This window comes from Ornithorhynchus anatinus, chromosome 9, assembly GCF_004115215.2.
Source record: "Ornithorhynchus anatinus isolate Pmale09 chromosome 9, mOrnAna1.pri.v4, whole genome shotgun sequence".
NCBI lineage: Eukaryota > Metazoa > Chordata > Mammalia > Monotremata > Ornithorhynchidae > Ornithorhynchus > Ornithorhynchus anatinus.
In genome coordinates, this window is record NC_041736.1 from 46,346,113 (window position 1) to 46,366,830 (window position 20,718).

The window sequence follows — 20,718 nt, forward strand, 5'->3', positions numbered from 1 at the left end:
AAGTGAAGGATCTCATATTTAACAAAGTGTGAGTGAAGTCTGGGTAGAGCAGAACACTGAAGTCGACAGCTAGTCTTGCTAAAGATTTGGGGAATAGTCTTTCATGTTCCAAACACTTATTTCATGCATAATGAAAAAAAGAGGTGCAACCTACAGCAAAATGGGCCTTAATATCTCATTGGTTTGTGAATTTCAGTGATCCTAGTGAACTACCATTCTCTCTCCTAATAAATGTTGCCACCTATTTCCAAGAGGGTTTTAGGAAACCTGTTTACCAACTCTTTTAAATTGTACTTTCCCAAGTACTTAGTACTCTGCGCACAGAGAGTGCTCAATAAATACCAGGGATTGATGGATTAGGAGGTTGCTCAGAGAACCATCATAAAGAACCAAATGTCTTATTTGCTATTGTTTCAATGAGATGTTCATCCCTTTGATTCTATTTATTGCTATTGTTCTTGTCTGTCCGTCTCCCCCGATTAGACTGTAAGTCCGTCAAAGGGCAGGGACTGTCTCTATCTGTTGCCGACTTGTTCATTCCAAGCGCTTAGTACAGTGCTCTGCACATAGTAAGCACTCAATAAATACTATTGAATGAATGAATGTGCATAGCTTGAAACTGAACAATAAAACACCATCTCCAGTCATAACTCAGGTTAACCGATCAGGTACCAAATTGAAAGATAACGTTTGGCAAGTGGAAGAGGTAAAACAAAGGTGATGTTCTTTTTCAAAAGTTTTCTGGCAGTTAGGTGTTGCCAGCTTCTGATGCCTAGGCTAAATCTCTTTAAGGAAAGCTACTCAAATGGGAAAAAAAACGGTAATTAGGTTCTTTGTTTTACACAGTCTAAAATGACTGGTTTGGTGAAAAAGCAGGTCCTGATCTGGGAAATAAAAAACACAATGTATCTTAGCACATCTAAAAAAAAAATGATGATAACTTGAAAGCAATTCAAAAACCTGTTGCACATTTAAATCTTCAAAGACAGTGTTTTTATATTTCCAGTAGATTGAATTACCAATTAAAAATATATTTTCCAAGATTATGTTTGCAAATGCTGAGTAGTCAGAGGAAAATAAAATCAGGAAAACCCAGAATCCATGAAGAATATGAGTTTGCTTTAAATGGCACATGGCATTAATAATAAGCACATCTAAACTGTTGTTCTGATAAGAGTGATGCACACTTTATAAATCTGGAGTATTTCAGTAGATTTTACTGTGGATTAACATTTTATGTATAAAATTATTCCAAACAAATAAATTTAGTTTATGTACAATCTGCTTTTTAAAACCATATACTTTCACCTTTATTTCTTTAAAGGAGTCATTTGTTCTTTAAAATACTTAAGAGTTTTGTTATGGGGAACAAAAACCAAAATGAAACTTATTTTCTAACCCTTGTCAGGAAATAATAACAATAATGATAATATTGGTATTTGTTAAGCGCTTGCTATGTGCAGAGCACTGTTCTAAGCGCTGGGGTAGATACAGGGTAATCCGGTTGTCCCACGTGAGGCTCACAGTTAATCCCCATTTTACAGATGAGGGAACTGAGGCACAAAGAAGTTAAGTGACTTGCCCAGAGTCACACAGCTGACAAGTGGCAGAGATGGGATTTGAACTCATGACCTCTGACTCCCAAGTCCAGGCTCTTTCCACTAAGGCACGCTGCTTCCAGCTTTTCAACATGATTTAAACCAAAAAGAAAACGATGATTCACCCCAAAACTGTAATACATACGAGGTACCTTACACTCAGTGTTAATGCACTAATGCCATTTTTGCTAAAAATAAATTTTAGTGTGGTCATTCATTAATGATGTCTTTTGGATTTTTAATAATAAGAAAATCCAATAGTGAAGGAACTTTTAGCTCCTTTATTTACAGTTAACACTAGCTCTATTTTTTAAAAAAAAGGATGTGCAAAAATCTACCTAAAGGTTAAAACAGAAAGCTGAGAATCAGTAAACCTAATTTCTAGTTCAAATTCAACCACGAGAAGCAGGTTGTCAAGTTTCTGTGCTTCAATTTACCCACTTGTAATTTAACAGCAACGACCCCCACCTACCTCACTGAGATTGGATGAGGCACTCTTACTCTGTATTCTTAAGGTGGTTTGAAATCCTGGAATTCAAGGAACGGTTCAAGGAACAAGACTATTACCACATTCATTGCTGCTGGATCCACTCTAGTGACGGCCACAGATTTTTAAGACATTCCTATTGGCAGTTGTTTCCAATCGGCTCCGTGTTACCCAACGATTCCTCACCACACATTTTACAAGACTTCCATCAATTTCTTCATGCTGCACGACTGTTTCCTCAGAAGGCTCCACTCGCCGCCGGTCTATCGTTACAAATATCGGGGGCATCGAAACTGACCAAAAGTTGCTTCCACCTCATCCAAAGACAAAGCTACGGAAGCTTGCAGTTCGGGCCACTGAGCGTGCAGGAATTCACTCAAAATATGGAGTGAACCTCTTTGTTCAGGGCACGAAAGGAATAATAACGGTATTGTTCAAGTGCTTACTATGTGCCAGGCTCTGTTCTAAGCACTGGAAAGGACCAACACCAAGATGGTGCTTAAACTGTTGTGTTCAGACACAGCTCGAGTGGCCTCATTAAAAGGTTAGAGCCCTATTGCTCTCACATCAGTTGTCCTGATATAAACTGAAGCAGTATTTCCAGTGTAGTGTCTGCTTCCCTTGCACTGTCCTTCAAAATACCTCATAAGCAAACAGTAAATATAAACAACGTGTCTAGTACAAGCGTGTAGACTCAAAAAGACAACTTCACTAAGTCAAACTGACGTTCCCAAGAATGAAATTAATATCGGATCTGTGAGACACGAAAGGTTTTAGGATTGTTAAGCAATCCTCCAAGACAGTCAACATGAAAAGTTTTAAAAACAGAGAACCCAAAAGAATTCTCCGGAGGAAAAATGATAGTACAAACTGGTATCCCGTCCCAATCAAAGCAGATTCTCATAACTCATGATTCATTTTAGCTATGAGTGAAAAAAATCTATTTCTAATCCGGGAGGAATTAATTATTGGCACATTACTTTTTAAGACTATGCTATTTCTCCATGCGCTGGATACAGCTCTGGTCTACATCAGTTGCAATTCCCAAATGTATTTTCCCCTCTCCTTATCTGCCGCCCAGCTTCTCCCTGTCAAGGTCTGTTTTTTGCAGGAAAGGAAGCTATGGCAAAGACGAGGGGTATCGCTCGCCATCTCTTTGCCCTTCGGCACAGCTATCAGGTATTGGGATTTATCGGCCACATTAGCAGAGATCTTACAAAAAGCACATCCCCTTTTGTGTAATATACTTGGTGGTTGCTCAAACAATAACCAGTAACAGATGTTTGAGGGAGAGAAAATGGACTGCTTAAAAAGAACTTTAGTAATTCCGATGATGCTTCCCAAGATTTCAAGCCTTAACACTTAATTTATAACTTTCATCAAGGTCATATACATTTCTTCTTGTATTTATTTCAGATTCCAACTAAACTAACCCATTTGGTTCATCATGTTTTAAGTTTCACTCTGACCTAAAAAGATGATCTCGCTTCTAAATTGCACTCATTTAATATGGCTAGAAGAGAGATACGAAAAGGCACCTCAGGGAAAGCAAGCTTTATTTGACTTGTGTATTCGATAGCGCTTTGACCTTATTAAATCCAATGACATAATTGCTAGCCACTTTAAGTTTAAAACAATAACCGTCTATATATGTGTTCTGTAAGTAACAACAAAAACATTAAACAATTCCATCCTGACAGTGAATGGTGATAACAGTCTTCTACAATCTCCCTCCTATGTTTTCTTTGTTAGTGCTGAAAAATAATTAGCAAGTTGATCATGTGTCCTCCAAAAGATTAAAGGAAATTTGTCTATTCCTTAATAAACATGTTAACTCTTGAGGACTGAACTTTTGGGGTACTACTGCGTCTCGTTTCCTTCCAAAAGGAGAGACACTCTTTTACTGTAATTCTTATGCATGCATTCAGAATGTACTCTGCATGCATTCAGAATCCCCCCACCAGAAGAATTGTTTTGCACACTCGATGGGTGTATTTCCTGTCACGAATACAAACAACCCAACAATGGAAACTCATGTTTATGGGCTCTATTGCCCTGTGAATGTTTGGTTTACAATAAAGTAGAAAAATGGGTCTATGAACCATCTTCCTAATAGAGATCATATTACTTAAAAGTTTTCCTTCCTTTTAGCATGGGGGCAATGTGGAATTGTGGTTTAGGAAAAGGGTGTTTAGGTTAACAAAACATAAAGACTACACAAAACTCCCCAAGGTCACCCAAACAATGAACCCTGCTCTAAAAAATCATTGCAAATATTCTGGGTTTCACAATTTAACAATAAAGCCCATATTTATCACCAGTGATAAATGATTTCAAGTTCTATTACTAAAATGTAATGAACAGATGTGATTTATTTGCATTGTGAATTTTCTTTTTCTCCTACAAACTAATTATTTTCTTGCCAAATACTAGGGAAGCTGAGGTTTCTAAAATGCTTAATTTGTACCTGTTCTGACTTATGAGTTTTGATTTCATTTCATTTATATAAGGAGCCAAGAGCTTTAAGAAGCATGCCATAACTAAATATAGAGTAAAACCAGTAATTATATTACTCTATTTTGTGTGTGCAAAATACCTTTCTTCCTGAGGTTCCAAAGAATCTCTCCTCTTCAATTATAACTGTCTCTTTTCCCTGTTTAGCAGGTTCTCAAAAAATAGCTGCTGCTTAGTTAAATCCTAGGTGATTTAAATTCACTTCTTCTGAAACGCACTTACAAATTAATTTGAGCAATATACCAGGATGAAAAGCAGTTGTAAAATGGAGAGAGAATATTACGATTGCATGTTCACACACAAATTTGAATATTCTTCAAGTTATTTCCAGTAATAGGTGACGCTTTTAATGGTAACCCTTTAAAAAGCTCAAAAGTCTTAAGTATCTGAATGTGAAAGAAACGTTAGGAATTAGAAAAAAGTATTCTTTCAATTGTTTCTTTATCTGAATAAGAATTTTGCTAATTTGTAGGACTATGAAATTTCTAAACTTTTTTAATGCCTCTATGAATTTATCCTGATACCTATTCTTTTTGCCCATTTTACAAATAATTTTTTCATTTAAAGTTACAAATTTAAACACATAACTTGGGCATTGAAAAATACATCCTCACACCTCATGGCAAATACATAGCATTATGTTTGGAATTATATGCTAGATGTAGCAATGCGTTAGAAAAAGGGTGATTTAAATGACTATGAGAAACTTAATTTATGCAAGCATTGACTTGAATAAGCAAATCTGCGGTATTAATTTAGATTTTTACATCTGGCGCATTAAAGTGAACTGAAAAATAGAACACATGAGGAAAAGAGACTAGCCAAGAAACATCTTAACAGAATAGACAAAGAGGTTCTGGGGGGAAATTAGGCAAACAGGAAACATCCTTTTATTTGTCTTCAAGCCAAAATGAACTTAGCGAATGATCTTGATGCAATTCTGACAGTTTGGAAAGGTACTGAATGTAATAAACTCCAATGGGCACATATGTAAGACAATTCTCTTCCCCATCCCTTAACGTTAGGTGGAAATTAAGTAACTAAATTTGAGGGTACCTTTCTTAGCACTTTTCCCCAAGTGGTTTCTTTCTAAATGCCCAAGAGACGAATGACTGCCCCAATTCTATATATCTATTTGGTCAGGGGTCATTGCTTTTGGAAGCTGATCAAGAGAATATCGTCTCATGAACAATGAGAATTGTGGAGAATTATTCTAGAAGTTTTCTTTTTGGCTCTGACTTTATCTGAAGAAAATGACTCCCTTTCGAAAGCACATCCAATTCGGCCAAGCTGTTAGGTCCACTAATTCTTCAAGAGATTGAGAAAGAAGTAAAGTTGTCAGAGCAATAAAACAGATACAACTAAAAAAGTCTATTTCAACTACCAGTGTTTGGAACTATAATGAGGCGGAAGAATCTACCAGTCCAGAGCTAGGGGCAAGGTCGGAGAATCAGTGGTCTGGAACCTGTACCCCACTGAATCATGGGGAAAATTTAAAATTAAAAATTTTAATTTTAATAAGCTTTTAAATATTGATTTGCAGTATTTTTGTCCTCAAATAATGCTGCATTTTTGCAGACCCAGCTTGACCCTAGATTTAAGACTACCTCACCAAATATTGGCTAGTATTCTTATTTAGAGAGAAGCAGCGTGGCACAGTGGAAAGAGCCCGAGCTTGGGAGTCAGATTTCATGGGTTCGAATCCCGGCTCTAACGCTTGCCAGCTGTGTGACTTAGGGCAAGTCACTTAACTTCTCTGTGCCTCAGTTACATCATCTGTAAAATGGGGATTAAAACTGTGAGCGCCACGTGGGACAACCTGATCACCTTGTATCCCCCAGTGCTTAGAACAGTGCTTTGCACATAGTAAGCGCTTAACAAATACCACCATTTTTTTTATTTGGGGAAAAAAAATCACTCTTTCCTCCTTTGACCTTTCCCCACATTTCAATCAATCCAGTGATCAATCATATTTATTAAGCACTCACTACGTAGACCACTGTACTAAGCACTTGGGAGAGGAAAATGCAGCCGGGTTTGTAGGCGTATCCCCTGCCCCACAAGTTGTTCACAATCAAAGAGGGGGAGACAGACATTAAAATAAACCATGGCTATGTATTCAACTGCTGTGGAGATGAGGGTGAGGTGAATATCAAGTGTTTAAATGGTCCAAATTCAAGGGCCTGGGCGATGCAGAAGGGAGAGGGAGTTGGGGAAATATGGGCTTAGCTGGAGATAGTCTCTTGGAGGGGATGTGATTTTAATAAGGTTTGAAAAGTGGGAGAGAGTGACAGTCTGACAGATCTGAAAGGGGAGGGAGTTCTAGGCCATAGGTGAGAATATGGGTAAGGGATATGTGGCAAGATAAGAAGGTGAGAAGCAGCGAGGTATAGTGGAAAGTGGAAGGGCTTGGGAGTCAGGGGTCATGGGTCTAATCCCGGCTCCGTCGTTTATCCCTACCTTTCAGCTTACATTTTCACATCTGTAATGTTATTCTCTGCATGAACTGTTCATCTTGAAGGTAGACTGAAGGAGATAAAGGGAAGGATGATTTCAAACAAGCCCAATGGGGAAAGAGGAGGCGGCAAGAGGGGAAAATAGTCTAATGAAAATCTGTAGAGGGGCATGAGGGATTTGCTACTGTTATTGGTCCAAATACTCCATGAGCATTTGGGAGACACAGATGGGAAGAAAATGTATCATCCCTTCTGGAGTACTTGACCAAATAGAAATGCTTTGCGCTCCTCGGATAAATGATAATGAATAGCCTAGCTGTGGGCCACTTGGGGCAATTTCCAGGATTGGGGCAGTTGTTTGCATTTCCAGCCATTTTTCTTAGTGACCTGCTAAAGACCTGTGCTCCCTTTACAGTCTCTCTCTCTCTCTCTCTCTCTCTCTCTCTCTCAATATATACTTGTATTGGTTAAGCACTTCCTAGGTGTCAAACACTGTTCTGATAACTGGGCTCTTATCTTATGCTACTGAGTCATGTCCAACCCATAGCGATGCCATGGACACATCTCTCCCAAAATGCCCTACTTCCATCTGCAATCATTCTAGTAGTTTATCCATAGAGTTTTCATAGTAAAAATATGGAAGTGGTCTACCATTGCTTCCTTCCGTGCCGCAAACCTGATCTCCACCCTCGACCCTCTCCCATGCCACTGCTGCCCAGCACAAATGAGTTTTGACTTGTAGCAGATTGCCTTCTTCTCACTAGCCACTGCCCAAGCTAGGAATGGAATGGATATGCCTCTGCTTGACTCTCCCTCCCGTAGTTGAAACCGGTAAAGTATTGGAAACTCTCCAGGGGCGACCCTCAAAGGGGCTCACGGGGGTAGATACGACTTATGTCGGACATAGACCCTGTCCCACATGGGGCTAACAGTCTAAGTAGGAGGGAAAATAGGTATCTAACCCCCATTTTACAGTGGAGGAAACTGAGGTACAGAGAAGTTAAGTGATTTGGCCAAGGTCATATTGCAAGCAACTGGAAGATCAGGATTAGAACCCAGGTCCTCTGACTCTCAGGCCACACTCTTTCCACTAGGCAATGCTGCTTCTCTATATGTGTGTCCTGCGCACAGAGTGGGAGCTAAACACACTTCTAGATCCGCTGAAGATTTAAAAATAATCTCAAGAATCAACCTCCTAAACAGACCATTTTAGAAATGTGCCATTCTTCAGTTTCAGGCCCACTTCAAGATACAACCAGGTTATGTTCCTTGCAAACGTGGTTGTATTGTGAATAGCTGCACTGTGGAGTTGGCTTCCCCTAGTTTCACATGTTAAAAATTAGGATTTATTCCAGAACCTCAGGAAAAGTATTATGAAATTGCTTTATGTGCTAAATACTACAGTGATAAGCATCATTAACTATTGTTTATTAAAGTAATTCAAAGCATAACTGATAATATTAAATAAATGTGGAATTGTAATATGATTGAGCATCTTTGCAGTGGGCTGCAGAAGTAGAAACTGTTTGTTTAGCCCACGGCTGTAATTTTTCAACTGGCGTGAAGAACCTGTCCAGCTGTGAACTGCAATCTTTTTCTTTCCTCCTTACAGTATCTTATAGTAGGCTAACTTCCTCTGATCCCCTCAAATCTCCTTTACTCCTCTCTCCAATAAGGTCTTCTTCAATCATATTTATAAATTCATCCACTTTCTTGTAGAAAACACAACTTTATCACCTATTTCAGCATCTTGCAATGATCTTTAGGATTGTCAAAGTTTGATGAAGTCCTCATGGGACAGTGATTCTTCTGAACGAGATGTAGTTAATTCATTGACACTTATATCATCTATTTCTTAAATGACCTGTCTCACCAGTTCAACGTTTTTTGGTTATCTTCAATAGTATTTATTTATTGAGCGCTTACTATGTGAAGAGCACTGTACTAAGCGCTTGGAATGAACAAATAGGCAACAGATAGAGACAGTCCCTGCGTCTTTGACTACAGTCTAATCGGGGGAGACGGACAGACGAGAACAATGGCAATAAATAGAGTCAAGGGGAAGAACATCTCATAAAAACAATGGCAACTAAATAGAATCAGGGTGACGTACATCTCATTAAACAAAATAAACAAAATGAATAGGGTGATGAAGATTTATACAGTCGAGTGGACGAGTACGGTGCTGAGGGGGTGGGAGGGGAGAGGGGGAGGAGGAGAGGGAAGGGGGGAGAAGAGGGTTTAGCTGCGGAGAGGTGAAGGGGGGGTAGAGGGAGCAGAGGGAAAAAGGGGGGAGCTCAGTCTGGGAAGGCCTCTTGGACGAGATGAGTTTTAAGTAGGGATTTGAAGAGGGGAAGAGAATTAGCCGGGCGGAGGTGAGGAGGGAGGGCGTTCCGGGACCGCGGGAGGACGTGGCCCAGGGGTCGACGGCGGGATGGGCGAGACCGAGGGACGGCGAGGAGGTGGGCGGCAGAGGAGCGGAGCGTGCGGGGTGGGCGGTAGAAAGAGAGAAGGGAGGAGAGGTAGGAAGGGGTCCTCACGCTCTATGCAGAAACTCACTCTATGATCCACTCACTGTTGCTATCCTAACCGCAGCCTGGGGCAGATGGGACAGGTAGGGATTTACTTACCTGTAACAGACCACCTGAATAGGAGGGCCAATTGGGCTTATGCCCGGGATAATGCATCCAACAACCCAGGGTGAATCTTTTTTGAATAGCCTTTGTTAAGTGCTTACCATACGCCAGGGACTGTACTTAGCGCTGGGCTAGGTACAAGGTTGTCAGCTTAGACACAGTCCCCGGTCCCAACGTGAGGCTCACGGTCTCAATCCTCATTTAACAGATGAGGGAACTGAGGCACAGAGAAGCAAAGTGACTTGCCCAAGGTCACACAGAAGAGAAGTAGCAGAGCCGGGATTAGAATGCGGGTCCTTCTGACTCAGGGTGGTGGTAGGGTGGAGTGGCTGTAACCCAGGGTAAGGCATCAAACACCACAAGATAGCATCCCATTGTGGTTACATCATGAGGTGACCTGTATCCCTGGGGAAATAAATAATTTAGAGACTTCATCACGAGCAGTATCATTGCAGAAGACGAAAGAGAGGTTTACAGTCTGAGAGAGGCTGGAGAGCAAAACTCGGCCTCTGATCCCACTGACCGGGGGACAAAACCACTGGAAAAAGAGAAAACAGAAACAGCATGGCCTAGCGGATAGAGCACGGGCCTGGGAGTCAGAAGGACCTGGGTTCCAATCCTGCCTCCAACACTCGTCTTTTCTGCGACCTCGGGCAAGCCGCTTCACTTCTCTGTGCCCTAAATTCCCTCATCTGTAAAACGGAGATGAAGACTGTGAGCCTCATGTGGGACGTGGACTGTGTCCAACCTGATTACCTTGTATCTACTCCAGCACTTAGAACAGTGTCCAGCACTTAGTAAGGATTTAAGAAATTCCACAGGAAAAAAAATCAAAACCCTGCTATCCTCCCACTGTGCCAGCCTGGGCCTTTGCTCCGGGAATACTCTGCGCCCTCCTAACCTCCTTGACGGCGGGGATCCTGCCTACCGGCTCTGTTGTATTGTACCCATTAAGCGCTCAGTAAATATCATCAATTGACTGTGTGACCTGGGAAGCAAGGCCATGAGTTTCCTATCGATCCTTTTAATCACTGCACTTGCTGGCTTCTGAGCTTTGCCTTTCATGTTCATTTTATATTTCTACTGTTTTTATCTTTCCTTGGGTGATGATCCATTCTTGCGTTTCTCTTAGCTCAGGAGCTCCTGGAGGGCCAGGGTCCTGTTAAATTATCAACTGGGGATTTTTCAGTACTTTGCACCTAGAAGGCACGTACATTAATACCATCACAACAGTACTCATATACACATAAGTTCAAGTTTGTTGTGGGCAGGGAATGTGTCTGTTGCGCTGAACTCGCCCAAGCGCTTATTACAGAGTGCCTGCACAAAGTAAGCACTCAATAAATACAATCGATTGACTCTTTCCTCAAGAGGCTCAGAGTGCTATGAAGATATAATTTAATTCATCTTTTCAGTGGTCCTGTGAGAGCAGGTATTCAGCCCAAATGACAAATAGGGAAAGAAAGAGAGGCAAAGAGGAATTAAGGGTTTTGCTCAATGCTGCAGTGAATATTCCAGACCTTCACCAACTGGAAAACTTTACCTCTCCATATCATAACTACCAGACAGTAAAAAGATGGACATCAACTTCCATTTGTTCCCCCGCAGAAACACACTCCAACTTCCATCTGCACCAACATTATCTGCATAATGAGTGAATCATAACCTAAATAACTGTGTCTAACCCTATGGGGTAAGATGCAAAAAAGTTGGTGAGTAATAATTATGCCGATTAACATTTTGCTTGGCCAAATAGTTAAATTCCACATTCTCAATATATTGATTGATTTGTCACCACCTGATCTAATTTATGATGGAACTAGTAACAGAACAGCAACAGCCCAAGGCTATATCTAATCTTCCTAAAATGGAGGAGGTTGCCTGCCACTTTGAAGGATGTTCAGCCTGTAGGACTACAGGTTTCAACAAGGGATGCTTCATGCTGATCTAATCAGGCAGATAAGAGATTGCATAATTGGCCCTGTAGTCTCAGGTGGTTGTCAGGCTATATGGAGAGATAAAGAGGGCGCACAGGCAAAATTGGCTCACAGGTGATCCATTAGTTCCTCCTAAATTACTTATACTCATACTAAATCCAAAATAAGGTAGAGCTGCAAATCAATAATAATGATGGTATTTATTAAGCACCTACTATCTGCCAGCCACTGCATTAAGCACTGGGAAAGCTTAAACTCCCATGTGAAAAACCAAGGGAATGCCATCGACTATGAACTGGGTGTTTAATGAGAGCAACATACTATGAACTTTAAAAAAAGTGCATTTTTTTTCAGAGTGGTTTGTCTGGACACCTCAGTAATATGTACTTTTGTAATATCTGCTATTGTTAATATTCAAGCCATATTATCTGTTTCCCTGCAGCCAAAAACCTCTAGATATTGGTATTTCTCCGCCGGTACGAGAGCCGTTGTGGCCAACCGATCCCACCCTATCCCCAGGGAACCCCTTTATCCATTAGGAGTTGTCTATCCATAATAGTTCCTTCTGGGCAATAAAGAGCTGAGAGTCAAGTTAAATGAATGCCCTCCTTTACTTCTCCAAAGAAAAACACCACTAATCAGTCAATCCATCAGTGGTATTTATTTGGAGCTTACTATATAAAACACTTGGAAGAGTACAATACAGAGTCAGTACACACATTCCCTACCCACAGAGAGCTTACAGTCTAGGGGAGGAGACAGGCATTAAAAAAATTATGGACATGTACAAAAGTGCTGTGGGGATGTGGGGGATGTGAATAAAGGGCACAGAATTAAGTGCAAGGATGATGGAGAAGAGAGTTGGGGAAGGCCTTTTCGAGAGGATGTGATTTTAGTAAGGCTTTGAAGGTGGGGAGAATGGTGGTATGTCAGATTACCTTGTCTCTACCCCAGCGCTTAGAAAAGTGCTCAGCACATAGTAAGCACTTAACCAATACTGTCATTATTATTATTATATGAAACGGGAGGGAGTTCAGGCCAGGGGAAGGAGGTGGGCAAGGGACTGGCTGTGAGATAGATGGGAAAGAGTACTGATCTCACTTAACGACAGTTTTCTGGGCCGGTTACGGCCTCCGATTCCTGAATTTAAGCACCGGTACTCACGAACGATGTCCACGGTGAGTGCTTAATAAATTCATTCCTACTACTTCTACTCTCAATCCTCCCTCTGGCTAACAGCCTTCTACATCAATCAAACAATGGTATTTACTGAGTGCTTACTCTGTGTGGAACACTTTACGAAGCACTTGAAAGAGTACAGTAGAATAAGTAGACTTGACTCTTGCCTTGATGGACTTCCTAATTATCCAGCTGTGGATAACCAGCTGAATATAAATCCCCCTCCTATAATTTCCCCAGCAGTAGCTTTTATTTAGCCTCTACTCTGCCCAGAGAACATACAAAATAAGAGCAAAATGCATGGGTCTCTGACTTGGATGAATAATCGAATCTATTATCCACGAATTTGTCTAAACACTTCTTAAAGTGTGAAATTTTTATAAGAATTTCAGGGTGAAAAGCAGAAGCCCTCAGCTTCCTCTGTACAATATCCAGATCACTAACAAACCAATGTTGGGATAGACTGTAGCCCCCCAAACCACAAACCCCTCATGGGACCTTCTACCTCTATGCTATTTCAACACAGATTTCACCATGAGATTTTTCTACCTTGAATTTACAAGCTGAAGTCACACTATCTTATGCTTGGCTACCCAAAGTAGTATAAACATAGTAAAAGTGGCAATAATAATTGCATTTGTTAAGCACTTACTATGTGCCAGGCACTGTACTAAATACCGGGGTAGATCAAGGTGATTGGGTTGGACACAGACCCTGTCCAACACGGCTCTCACAGTCTTAATCCATTCTGTACAGATGAGGTGAGGCACAGAGAAGTGACACGACTTGACCAAGATCACACAGCAGATAGATGGCAGAGTCGGAATTAGAACACAGGTCCTTCTGACTCCCAGGCCCGTGCACTATCCACTAGGCCATGCTGCTTTTCTGGTACAGTGGTAGTAAAGAAGGCATTTATGGAACACATACTGGGTACAACATACTGTCCTCAATGCTTAGGAAGGTACAGTAGAAACATGAGACACATTCCCCGGCTACCGGGACTTTTCACTCCGATGGGGGAGACAGATAGAGAAAATAGTCAAAAGTAAGTTATGAGAGTAAATTGATTGCTCCAACCAAAATTGCAACTTCCTCCTTTCCCCAAATCTAAAAGACCACAACCTTTCCCAAAGTCAAAGTCCTCTACTCTGTTTGTAAATATTTTTATGTCTTCTAAGCAATCCAAGCTATGTTACAAATAGACTAGCCAAGAGCACGCCCTTTAGAAAACCTCAGTGTATAAGCAAGGGTGTATGACATTATTATTGATTTGCAGCTTTGAGTATGCTACTCAGATTCGTTTAGTAAACACACCAGAGGGAAGGGGATTTAATGGATAACACATCTTTCAGGTGAGATATAAAACTGAGATTCCCAACTACAACTGATGGTTCAAGTTCGTAGTTTAAATCTGGAGCTTTTACCCATAAGCAGGCCAAAATTCCAACTTGGGTGATGACAGTCTACTTGCCTAAATGGTTCTAAAAATATAAACCCCCAAAAAGGCCACTGTTTCTTCACCCTTTATTTATTGTATTAGTTAAGTGCTTACGATGTGCCAGGGACTGTTCTAAGCTAATCAGGTTGAACACAGCCTGTGCCCCACATGGGGCTCACAGTCTTAATACCCATTTTACAGATGAGGTACACTGAGGTGAAGTGAAATGACTTGTCCACGGTCTCACACATTAGGCAAATGATGGAGCCAGGATTAGAACCCAGGTACTTCTGTCTCCCAGGCTTGTGATCTATCCACTAGACCACACTGCTTCCCTGTACTACTTCCCAGCAGTATTTCAATGGTAGGTGAGGCTGTTCTTTTGATCAGTCAATAGATCACTCCTGTCCTACTCCACCAATGGCAAATTGGGTATATTAAATCATGATTATAAGGATACACAGTCTTTCTTCAAGATTATCAGGAAGACTTTTCAAGAAGGTAGTTTTTTTTCCTTTCTCCTATTAAGGAGCTCTAGTCAACAAAAAACATTTATCATTTAAACTTGCAGAAGGATAATGCAAAAATAATTATTTCACCTACCTATCCAAAGATACGATGCCAATTTCAGTGTGCCACTGGTGCCCAAATTTCAACCGTAACCAAAGCGGTTTCACATTTTATATATTACAAGAAGCTATCTAGGCTTACTACTTACAGCCAGAAAAATGTTGACACAGTTGCACACCGAGTTTTAACATGCTGATCATGTTAAAATAGTGCACAAGAAATATTTTCCACTTTGTAAAGAGCCAGACTGTTTACATGCTTAAGTGGCCAGAGACTTTGCTGTCTGCGTGTGTGGTCTTAACATTTCAGTATCATAACCCTGAATATAAAGTGGAAAAGCATGCAACAAGCTGGTATAAGAAGTTCCAAGCAAAACTGTGAAGCAAGCATGTTCCGATGCAAATATTTTTAAATGTACACATAAACTAAAAAGACTTCTTGATAAATTCAATTTCAGTAGATTCATGAGAAAAAATAGGCATCTTTGGGGTCATATTTTGCTTTCCTTTAAAGTTCTACTTTTTTTAAGTTCTTACAGCAACAAGAATCACAGGTTATGATCAACTTGGAGACAAGCACCAAAAACCTCCAGAACCAAGAAATGTTTGTGGCTGCACAGTTTGGCCAACACTAATGAATGATGATAAATATTACAGATGTAATTATGCTGAATGAAGCATAAACTATAGGCCCAGAGTCAGGTTGCATAAAAGAGCCATGAAATGGTTACCAAACAAGGAAACATCAGTGAATAAATTCAAGAGGCATTATATCAATTCAGCCCAATGGCTTAATGGAAGCATTGCAAAACACCACAGGGGATTCAGCCTTGGGAGTGGCTTCAGGTTCATCTCTAGGCCAACTGAACCAGTAGGCTTCTTCTCTCAGGGTACTCCATTTTCAGAGTAGCACTGAGCTTTGCATTCAATTAGTTACTCTTCTAGATAAAGAGAGGAACAGAAAACTTAACCTGGCTACACTACAGAAGAGAAGAAAGGCACAGCAGAAAGAAATAAAAATGACCCATGTATACTAATTTGAGTCTCATGCATTCCTGGGACCTTCTATTAAAGGACACAAAACAGTTATTTTCTAAGTCCTAGGCTGCATTTATCATTCCATCATGTCCCAAAATGCTTCACATTAGGCCTGGTGGTTCTCACATTTTTAATAGAGTTTTTTTCTGTCTGTAAGGTCTCAGCACATTGTGTCTTACGAAAAAAAAAAAGATTTAAAAAGCTTCATGTTGCAGCATGAAATGACATTTCCCATTCTACTGCCAAATACTGCATGCAAAATGTAATTCTCAGTTGACTGGGTAAGCAGAAAAAGAAACGGTCCTTCTTTAAATAATTTTGCCAGTGTTATTTTTTCCTCTGCACTTTTCATTAGACTTCTCCATGGCTATAGATCAGGCTATTTTTCTCAGTTACTATGACAACAGAGGAAATAAATGGGCTTCAAACTAGTTTGGTTGATGAATCCAAAGCAATTCCTTCTACTTAATTCCAAATGACCATGTAAAATAGGCCCTCCTACTGCGGAGAATCAGCCTTCTTTCATTTAACTACAGTCTACATTGAAAGTGTCATCAGAACATAAGCAAAACCATTCTGGGTCAGACCAATGGCCTACCCACCTGGCATCTGGTCTCGGACAATGATGATTATAGAAGAGACAGAGAAGTTGCATGGCCTAGTGGAAAGAGCACAGGCCTGGAAGTCAGAGGACCTGGGTTCTAATCCCAGTTCCGCTTTAAACCTATTGTGTGACTCTGTGCAAGTTGCTTAACTTCTCTGTACCTCAGTTACCTCATCAGTAAAATGGAGATTAGGACTGTGAGCCCTCTGTGGGATCGGGACTGTGACCAACCTGATTACCCTGTACTTACTCCAGTGCTTTGGCCCATGTAATAAACAAAACAAAACAAAAAAGTACAGCACTTCTTAAAAAAAAAAACCCTCTGAGCACTTTAAAAATCAATTGGTCATATTTATTGAGTGCTTAGTGTATATACACATATGCACTGTACTAAGCATGTGGGAGAGAAGCCACCTGGCCCAATGGAAAAGTCTGGATCCAGGAGTCAGAGACCCTGGGTTCTAATCCCAGCTCTGCTATGTGTGTGTGACTCTGGGCATGTCACTTAACTTCTCTGTGCCTCAGTTCCCTCATCTGCAAAACTGGGATCCAATACTCGTTCTCCCTCCTTCTTAGATTGTGAGTCCCATGTGGGAAATGATTAACTACCTCAGCACTTAGTACAATGCTTGACACTTAATAAACATTTAAGTAGCACAATTATTATTACTATTACTATGCAATGGAGTTGGTAGACACAATCCCTGCCCACAGAGAGCTACTTTATTTTTGTAAGCATCTGAGGGTACTTACACCTGTAAGAAAAAAACTGGAAGATGCTGGGTGGGGGACAGGGAGGGGGGAACCACTATAGGTGAAGGGATCAATCTGACTCTGTATCTAATTAGCAACTATAACCTAATCAGCTCTGAAAGAGGCCGGGTTCTCTGGAGGATAGGGTAAAAAGTGGAGGGAGAAGAGGGTAAGAAGCAGTAGTGTTGCTTTGTAGCTAAAGCATGGGACTGGAAGTCAGAAGATCCGTGTTCTAGCCACTTGCTTGCTCTGAGACTTGGGACAAATCACTTCACTGGGCCTGTTTCCTCATCCATAAAATGTGGGTTCAATACCTGTTCTTCTTCCTTCTTAGCCTGAAGCCCATGTGGATCATTTGATTACCTTGTATGTACCCCAGAATTTTCCACAGTGCTTAGCACACAGCAGAGCTTAATAAATATCGTTATTATTATGATTATTAAGAGAAGAGAGAGCAGAGGATTAGAGGAGGAGAGGAACAGAACTGAGGGGGTGGCGGGGAGAGAAGATTAAATGGCCAGGGAGAAGAAATGAAGCTTCACTTCGTCTTACATGAAGGTGAGCAAAGTTTCTGAGAAAGCAAGGCTGCACATGCATCTCGGTGAATGTATCTGCTTGTAGGGTGATGGTCTACAAGGTAATCAGTAGGAGTGTAGGGGCATTTGGGGCTTCTTGAGCACATCTGCCCAACATTCTTTGCCCTCCACCCCACCCTGGCCCTTCCAGAGCTCAAACCGCCTCTCTAATACAAGAATAAAAAAAACAACACAGAGGAGGAGGAGGAGGGTGTGGAGCCAGGAGGGAATGCACCCCCCTACACACACACACACACACATCGAGACCAAAATTCCATCTCACCCTCTTCCTTCACCACGCCCCTCCCTTCTCCTATACTCCCATACATCACGATGACTTTTTTCAGCCAAGAATATCTCATGGCTGCCTAAGACGCCTCTGGGCAAGATCCAAAATGGAAATTTAATCCTCTAGTGTTTTGGATCACAGAACTATTGAGATAGTGTTCTCTTTCTCCCACCCACTGGATGAACCATCTTGGATCTCATAGAGGGCTTCTCTGAGCTAGGTATAGAAATTCAAAGCGATAAGATGCCTTGGAAAATTGTATCTGTGACCATTCATTCATTCATTCAATAGTATTTACTGACCTCTTACCATGTGCAGAGCACTGTACTAAGCGCTAGACCAGAGAGGAGATCTAAGAAAACACCGTAATTTTGATTTTTGCAGAAACATGGGAAAGGAGCACCTATTCATCTCAAATCTAGAGTCACTGCAGACACCAAAATGCTATTAATTTTGCACAGAGAAGTAATAATATTAATTAATAATTATGGTATTTGTTAAGCACTGTGTGCCAAGGACTGTTCTAAGCACTGGGGTGGAAACAAGGTAATCAGGTTGTCCCACATGGGACTCATAATCTTAATCCCCATTTTACAGATGAAGTAACTGAGGCACAGAGCAGTTAAGTGGCTTGCCCAAGGTCACACAGCAGGCAAGTAGCAGAGCTGGGATTAGAACCCACGTCCTCTGACTCTCAAGCCCGAGTTCTTTCCGCTAAGCCCCGCTGCTTCTCGTAGCCTTTTAAAGGTCAACCAGGATCACCAGAGGGTGGCCCTCCGTTCCTGAATCCCCCCCAAAGCTCTACTGAAACAGCTGCAGGTGTTCTCCCTGTCTCTGCATCATCTCCGTAGAAGCAGGGAAACAGACCCTGGCTCGGTGTGACGACTTCTGCCAACCGTACTTCGCGAGTGGAATAAAAACAGGAGGGGCTAGAAGAAGGGCTTAAATTACAGCAAGAGAAAGTTCCTAGACATAAGGAAGAAGAGCTTAACTGCAAGAGTGACTGAGCACCAGGAGAGACTGTAGAATTCCCTTTCCCGGAAATCCTTTTTTAAAAACAAGAGAATCAAATGACCTCTGCAGGTTCCTTCCACCTCGGATCTATTTTTCTGAATATTTCCTTCTTCACCGAGGTGAGGTGAGTTTTCCCTTCTGTCTCTGCACTCCTGCCCTCCAAGAGACATGGTGGCACTACAACCAGGCAATAACATACTTTTTGTACTATGCACTAGACTGCCCAGTCAGAGATAGAAAACCCTAAACCAGCCCCTGTTTTCCCTTAGGGAAAACAAGTGAGGGGAATAGAAAAGGGACAAGTATTTCTTCTTCCTTTAGCCTTTGAGATCAGAACTGTGGTGGAACCTGGTACCTGCTTATCCCTGCTTTTGACCATATCACAACTCCAAGCCTGAATTATAAAAAAGGGCACTGTTTAAGAGTAGAGATTTCGACAGGACTAAAAATTGAAGATGGCACCTAGTATCTCTCCTTGGGGCTTCTTGAGTATCATCACCTCAGGCAAAACCTAAGAAATGCCCTTTTCTAAAAATAGGCACCTACCTGGGACAGCACATTTTTTAGGAAATGGAGATTACTTACATATGTGTTCTCAGAAGGAGTGTGTGGTCTAGTCAGCTCATCAATTAGATGATCCCTTCTGGGAATGCTTGAGGACTTGGGACTGCAAAGAACTTCAGGTCTGGCTTGCCAAGAGATTTGGGGCCCGCCCAGGTGAGTCTGGGCCCCTCCTCCCATCCCCCAGGGAATCTGGGTAGGTCAGCCTTCCTTTCCCAGTTTCTACACAGAGCGGGAGGTAGTGCTGTTCTGGGAAAAATACATGCTTGATATAAAGGTAGGTAACAAAATGGCACAGTGGATAGAGCAGGGGCCTGGGAGTCACAAGGTCATGGGTTCTAATCCTGGCTCTGCCACTATTCTGCCGTGTGGCCCTGGACAAGTCACTTCACTTCTCTGTGCCTCATTTACCTCATCTGTAAAATGGGGATTGAGACTGTGACTCCAAATGGGACAGGGACTGGGTCCCAACCAATTTGCTCGTATCCACCCCAGCGCTTAGCACGGTGCCTGGCACATACTATGCGCTTAACAAATAACACAATTATTATTATTATCAGCCTCCCCAGCAGGAAAAGCCAATGGGAAGTGATGTGATGAGCTGACGAGACTACACACCTCTAGAGAACCAGGTTGTCGGTGTTTCTCTAATAGGTTTCATCCGCTCATCATGAGGTAATCGATATAGCTTAATGGAACCACTGAGGCTCTGAGCAGAGTAAATGGGAAAAAAATGAGCGTCTGAGGAAAAGTTCCATGGAATGACTCTGCACATGTTTTTTTATTGGCACACTGGGAAGGCCGGGGCCTGAGGTGGCCCACCCCTGATCTGATAATCAACTCAGGCACCACCATTAACATGGCAGAATTCCAATGTCAGTGAGCAACAAGAGGTGCCTGTTGGGAGATAAACTATTTAATGCTATAAAACCAAGTCCAACTCTGTTATAGCCCAACTCTCTAATACTTTACTCTCCCAAGTGTTTAGTATAGTGCTCCGCACACAGAAAGCACACAAAAAATATGACTGATTGATCAACAGTCACTTCCTCTGATGGATAGGTTTT

General features: G+C 41.5%; 1 protein-coding gene across 1 annotated transcript in view; it reads right to left on the reverse strand.

Annotated features, from left to right (window-relative positions):
- Positions 1–20,718, reverse strand: part of LOC100084389 (SLX4 interacting protein) — a 167,137-nt gene that overhangs the window by 102,627 nt on the left and 43,792 nt on the right. The gene's annotated exons all lie outside the window — the stretch shown is intronic.